This window comes from Myotis davidii, unplaced genomic scaffold, assembly GCF_000327345.1.
Source record: "Myotis davidii unplaced genomic scaffold, ASM32734v1 scaffold240, whole genome shotgun sequence".
In the NCBI taxonomy this organism is placed as follows: domain Eukaryota; kingdom Metazoa; phylum Chordata; class Mammalia; order Chiroptera; family Vespertilionidae; genus Myotis; species Myotis davidii.
In genome coordinates, this window is record NW_006292334.1 from 3467887 (window position 1) to 3475233 (window position 7347).

The following is a 7347-nucleotide window of genomic DNA, read 5'->3' on the forward strand; positions in this document are numbered from 1 at the left end:
GTTGGTTTCCTCACTAAAGCAAGCAAGCCTCATGTTAGTTTCACACTGCCTGGCTGCCGGCCGCCATCTTGGCTGACAGTTAATTTGCATATCTCGCTGATTAGCCAATGGAAAGGGTAGCAGTTGTATGCCAATTACCAGGTTTCTGTTTTATTAGATAGGATACTAAGTCTGTCAAAAAATAAACATTTTCTGTTTGCACTGTTTGGTTTCACAGTGGAGAACAGATGGAAGGTGGAAAGAATGAAAGAATGGGGAGAAGTTAGCAATCTTCTCAATTCTCCTAGGAAATATAGCAGAAGTTATTGATTGAAGAGGTATATACAGATTTTAGAACTATTTGGAGGTAAATTATGTAGCCCTCAGTGCTACCTTGGATATGGCGGGTGAAGGAGACGGAGAAAGGAGATGAAAGCATGACTCAGGTTTTCATCATGCTCAGTGGAAGAATGGAGATTCTTTTATATGCTAGAGGTCTCAGTTTAGAAGCTGGTCTCAATTTAGATCCTCCATATATTTAAATATTATTCTTCCTATGTTTTCTCTTGCGTAAATGGCAAAATTGTTAGAAAAGCACAAGTCAAACAAATAGGAGTGTAGTAGACCCATAACAATAATCAATATATTTTCCTACTCTCTTCCTGGTAGTGTGCATTTAAATATAGGGAATCTTCAATTTCATATAAGAAGATAAAGCTTTAATGTAATATTGATGGATTAAGGAGCTCTGTGTCTTCAATTTATAAGGAAAGCTGACTCTCCTTAAATCATCTATAATCTTAACCATATGGATATATTCTTAACAAAATATCATATTTTGTGGAATTTTTTTAATCTTCACCTGATGATATGTTTTTATTGATTTCAGAGAGAGAAAGGAAGGGAGTGAGAGGGAGAGAGAGAAATATCAATCGGTTGCCTTCTTTAAACTCCCCTAAAGGGGATTGAACCTGCAATCTCAGGTTTGTGCCCTGAGAAGAATCGAACCTTCCACCTTTTGGTATATAAGATGATGCTCCAACTAACTTAGCCACCCAGCCAAGGCTTTGTGGAATTTTTTATGTAATTTTGAAATACCATAGTTCATATTATCACCTAACAACTCTGAATATATTTATGTTTTGCTTTTCCACTTTATAAAGTGAAACTAAAAAATTACATTAAACAAGCTATTTTGCTTAAGAATATTTTCTTAGAATTTCATTTCTTATAAAGGTTATGTCAGATGGCTTTGAATCAAGAGAGTTAAGAGAATAAATGTTTCTAGGTTCCTCTTGGGTTCTGGGTTTCCATCACTAATTCTCACTTTATCTTTCCTCTCTCCTCTTAATCTCCTTTACTTATAAATAGCCAACTGGTTATATAATTGTTCTCTTTAAGACCTTTTTTATCATCATCCCGATGCCTTCTCCAGGTGGAATGCATGATCTTGGTGCTGCCCAGCCTCTTCTCATCACTATGCAACCTCACTGACCAGCCATGACAGAGAAGAAATTAAAAGACATACTACTTGGGAAGAATTAAATGAGAGAGGTGGATTTCCCTGCACTGGCAAGGGATGGATCAAGAGATTCCCTAGGCATCAAAATTTTAATTTTTGTATTTTTCTTCTAAGAAATGCTCCAGCAGTTAAGACAGGCAACTGATTTTATCTAAAGACACATCTAAAAGATTGCATCTTGAGGTCAGATGATTGTCTTTCACAGAGTATGTACTGAATTTATCCTTAGCTTATGAAAAATAAAATACATGAAGTTTGGGGGGAAGGTAAGGCTAGAAAGTAATACTAAATACTCCAGCCTTAATCTGTGGTTAACCTTCAGCTTTGTATATCAGTAGATACATGAGGAGCTCCAAGATGGAAATGGAAATTTTCATTAAATTGATAACTTAGGGCTCTTGAGATTCGCTGTTTTTCTTCCTTTGTATTTGATAGTGTTTGACTTTCTAGCATCTAGATTTAGCTAATATACATACATAACTTTTATTGTAACATGTTTCTTTTTTTCTTGCTAATCTTTTTGTTAGATCATTATTGATAGGAATATTATGTTTGATGAGAAGATAAAAATAGGAGGAGGTTTCGACAGGATTAGTCTGATAAAACCAGGAATAAATTTGCAAAGTTTAGAAAAGAAGATTAACTTTAAGTCTATATAAGATGTGTACAAGCATTTCTCTTAAATAATACTCAGTTGTCTAGAACATAAACTATAGATTCTCCCTACATGTAATTTACAAAAAATAGGACTGGTACACAGCACAGGATTATATAACTGTTTTTCAATCTATCTACTTATATAAAAACCCTGGGTGTAACATCATGACTGAGGCACCACCAACCAGAAGGGAGTCAGTCCTGCAGGGGTTGTCTTGGAAACAGCTGCACCCTCCCCCGAGCTGTTTCCTGGAGCTGTTTCCACATGGAGGCATTATCTTTATAAAGTGTGCCTGCCAGCACAACCAAGGGTGAACCTGAGTAGGGGCGGCTGAAAGGCTTAGAAAAGACAGACAAGAGAATGAAAGCTGGGTTTTGCTGGGACGCTGCTTCTCTGAGAGACAGCGACCACGCCCACAGCCATGTCTTTATTTTATAGCAGATGCCACGAGGCAAAGTAAGGGTGTGACCAAGATGTTTACAACATTCTCCTGGGTTTCAATCCTACTCAACTACATGCACCTGAACTCTATCAAGCCTACATTACACAGGCATATGGAGGCACATGTTTGGACAATAGGTTCAAACTTACAACTATAGCTGTTGGCTATAATTGTGTTGTGAGGGCCCTGCCCTCCAAGATGGGACTTGCACATGGCAATGAGAGGACTGTGCCCTCTCATGAGGCTTGAACCTGTCCAAAACACTGTAGTCACTCTCCACACAAAGAAAAAATCTGATAAACAGAATAAACTGGTGAATGGAATAGAATTGGGCATGGAAATAGAACAGATTGAAGATTCTCTGAATGTTGTATTTGGTGGGAAAGTTCTCCTTCTTGGAGGGGATTTTCGACAATGTCTCAGTATTGTACCACATGCTATGGGATTGGCCATAGTACAAATGAGTTTAAAGTACTATAATGTTTGGGGATGTTTCAATAAATTGTCTCTTAAAACAAATATGAGATCAGAGGATTCTGCTTATAGTGAATAGTTAGTAAAACTTGGAGATGGCAAACTTGATAGTTTTCATTTAGGAATGGATACTATTGAAATCCCCTGTGAAATGATTTGTAATGGATCTATTATTGAAGCTCCTTTGGAAATAGTATACCTATAGATAATATTAAAAACATATCTAAACATACAATTCTTTGTCCAAAAAAAATGAGCACACTCAAAAATTAAATGAAGACATTTTGAATATACTCGATGGAGATTTTCACACATATTTGAGTGATGATTCCATTGATTCAACAGATGATGCTAAAAAGGAAAATTTTGCCATCAAATTTCTTAATAGTATTACTCCTTCGGAATGCTGTGTCATAAACTGAAATTGAAAGTGGTGCAATCATCATGCTATTGAGAAATCTTAATAGTAAATGAGGTCTTTGTAATGGTACCATATTTATTATCAAAAGATTATGACCTAACTTTATCAAAGCTGAAGTATTAATAGGATCTGCAGAGGGGGAGGTTGTTATGATTCCAATAATTGATTTGTCCCCATCTGACACTGACCTCCCATTTAAATTAATTCAACAATAGTTTCCTGTGATGCCAGCATTTGCGGTGATTATTAATAAATCACAAGGACAAACTCTAGACAAAGTAGGAATATCCCTACCTGAACCCGTTTTCGCACATGGTCAGTTATATGTTGCTTTTTCTTGAGTTCTAAGAGAATGTGATGTTAAAGTTAAATTTGTAAATACTTCATCACAAGGTAAATTAGTCAAGCACTCTGAAAGTGTCTTCACTCTTAATGTGGTATACGTGGAGATACTAGAATAAATTTAATCAATTTATCAGTCATTGTTTCCATCAATGTTTTATATCATGTTTTTGTTGTTTTCATATCATGTTTTTGTTGTTTTTATATCATGTCTTTGTTGTTATATTGATTTTTTTACAGAAAGAAAGAGAGAGGGGTAGAGAGTTAGAAACATTGATGAGAGAGAAACATTAATCAGCTGCCTCCTGCACACCTCCTACTGGGGATGTGTCTGCAATCAAGGTACACGCCCTTGACCAGAATCAAACCTGGGACCCTTCAGTCCGCAGGCTGATGCTCTATCCACTGAGCCAAACCAGTTAGGGTTGTTTTCATTCTTAATGTGGTATACAGGGAAATATTAGAGTAAGTTTAATCACTTTATCAGTCATTGTTTGCATCACTGTTGTTTTTATATCATGTTTTTGTTGTTTTCATATGTTTCTGTCATTTTTATATCATGCCTCTGTTGTTGTTATATCCTTTTGTTACTGCTTATTAATAAATTTATATTATTTTCATATACATTTTATTAATTTCCTTTCTCTCTCATGCTTCTATTATAGAGAAAGGGCAAATAGCAATATTAAAATATCTCTGGCCCTAACTGGTTTGGTTCAGTGGATAGAGCGTTGGCCTGCCGACTGAAGGGTCCCAGGTTCGATTCTGGTCAAGGGCATGTACCTTGGTTGTGGGCACATCCCCAGTAGGAGGTGTGCAGGAGGCAGCTGATCGATGTTTCTCTCTCATCGATGTTTCTAACTCTCTATCCCTCTCCCTTCCTCTCTGTAAAAAAATATATTAAAATATCTCCGCTAATTAATTCCCTTTTAATGTGCATGAATTTCATGCACCAGGCTACTAGTGTTCTAATAATTCCAAACTAATAATTTACATTGTTCCCTTTACTATTTTGAAATAGAAGTCATTAAAGATCTTACCCAAGTACACACATATTGTTTAAAGTTAATAAAGGCCTAACTCTTTATGAAATAAAAATAAAAGGCATTATGCTAAATGAAATAAGCCAAAAACAATCTGAGAAGCAAAAAAGTCCACAAAATTAAAAAATATCTTTAAGTGCGAAAATCCTTGGAGAACTGCTGGTTTAGAGGGTCACTATCAGTCTCGATCTAGCCTGTGATCGAGACTCACAGTCTCGATCTAGCCTGTGAATGAATTTTGTTTGAAAGCAAGGAAAACATACTTCAAAGCCAGAGTTCCTACATGAAAAAGAGGTCAAAGGAAGAGTCTCAGTCTCTCTCTCTCTCTCTCTCTCTCTCTCTCCCTCTCTCATAAAGGTCTGGAAGTCTATCTTTTTTGCTTTCTCTGTGTGCACTACTCTCCTCAATCAAAGCTACTTAGCAGTGACATGCCCACTGAAGATTATCTTCAGAATATTTGTTACCTGTCTGAGATGATGCACAGAATTTGAGAGTAATCATTTAAAACTGAACAGAGTAATTTCATGCCTGTTGAATCTACTGATAACAAAGTGGGAATTGAATGGGTTTTTTTTCCTCCTAATTCATTTTTATTGTATTTTACAAAGGTATCGGTCTATGACAAATTGAGAAAAATAAAAAGCTGATCCTTCACCCCAGATAATTGAAAAGCAAAACCCTTGACAACACCTGTGGCTACGTTTCAGAAATAACTCCTAGCTAGCCAGGGGAGATGCAAAATTTCCTTCCTTAGTGATTGTTGCAATTTAAATTATCTTCATATTGATGGGGAAAAGGTATGGATGCAATTTGTCTCTATGGATGTAGCGCCATTATTGTTAAAAGTAAATTTTAGAAAAATTATAAGGCAAAAGACACCCTCTCCTCTCCCTCCTCTTTTTCAATTCTCAGAGGCTAAGAATTTTTCTTTCTCTGACCACATGTACAGAGTTGTTCTTTTCTCATGCCCACTTTATGTCTTACTCAAATCTGTGTTCTCTAAGAAGTTACCATATTCCACATAGTTTTCAATACTCACTATCTAATTAGTTATACATTCAGGGCTGATATCTCCTTGTAAATATTAATCAGATTACAGGAAATAAATAAATGTAAAGTTACAAAGAACAATGTGTTTACATTTTCATGGGTACTTTTTTTTTTAAGAGAGAACCCTAAGCATTCTACAGTATTGTATCTTTATTAGGGCAACTTAGTGGGGACTACAGAAACACTATATTGTAACCTTTGTATATCACCATCCTTAAATTCCTACACAGGCCTTTGTCCTCTTTTCTACACTATGATTAAACCCATTTCTGCTTCTCTTTCTACAAGAAAGCAAAATATTTGTAGATGTAATGCAAGAGATGTTCTTAGTTGCTTTTCAGATACAAGTGAGAGCATTAGTAAAAGTGTACTATGGTACATTATGAAGGGAAATTCAAAGATGGTGGTTCCTAATGATTTGCTATTTGTGGATTGTAACACCAATTCCTACATTACATTGGAATTTTCCTGGGGAGTCAGTAATACTTTAGAGTTCATGGACTCTCTGAAGAAGCCTGTGAAATGAAGAAAGAAAACACAGTTCCAATGCCCAACATGTCACAGTTTTAGAGGATTTTTGGTTCTTTGAGATGCACATACCACACTACATTCATTAAGTCCAGGCTAAGAATTTATTTTCTACTAAGATGTTTTGGTTTCCCATCTTACATTTAAGTCCTTTATCCATTTTAAGTTTATTTTTGTGTGTGGTGTAAGTTGGTGGACTAGTTTCATTTTTTTTGCATGTATCCGTCTAATTTCCCCAACACCATTATTGAAGAGACTGTCTTGACTCCATTGTATGCTCTTGACTCCTTTGTCAAATATTAATTGAGCATAATAGCTTGGGTCAATTTCTGGGTTCTCTGTTGATCTATATGTCTGTTCTTGTGCCAGTACCAGGAAGTTTTGAGAACAGTAGCTTTGTAATAAAGCTTGATATCTGGTATTGAGAACCCTCCAACTTTGTTCTTCTTTCTCAAGATGACTGCAGCTATTTGGGGTCTTTTTTTATTCCAGATGAATTTTTGGAGAGTTTGTTCTAGGTGTTTAAAGGATGACATTGGTATTGTAAGGGGGATTGCATTGAATTTATAGATTGCTTTGGGTAGTATGGACATTTTAATCCAATCCATGAACATGGTATATTCTCCCATGTTTCATGTCTTCCTCTATCTCTTTTTTTAGCGTCCTGAAATTTTCTGAATACAGGTCCTTTATCTCCTTGGTTCAGTTTATTCCTACGTATCTTAATTTTTTGTTGCAATGGTAAATGGGATTTTTTTTTAATTACTCTTTCTGTGAGTTAATTATTGGTGTATAGAAAAGACATAGACTTCTGGGTGTTAATTTTGTATCCTACTACATTGCAGAATTCATTTATTAAGTCTAGTAGTTTTTTGATGGAGTCTTTCT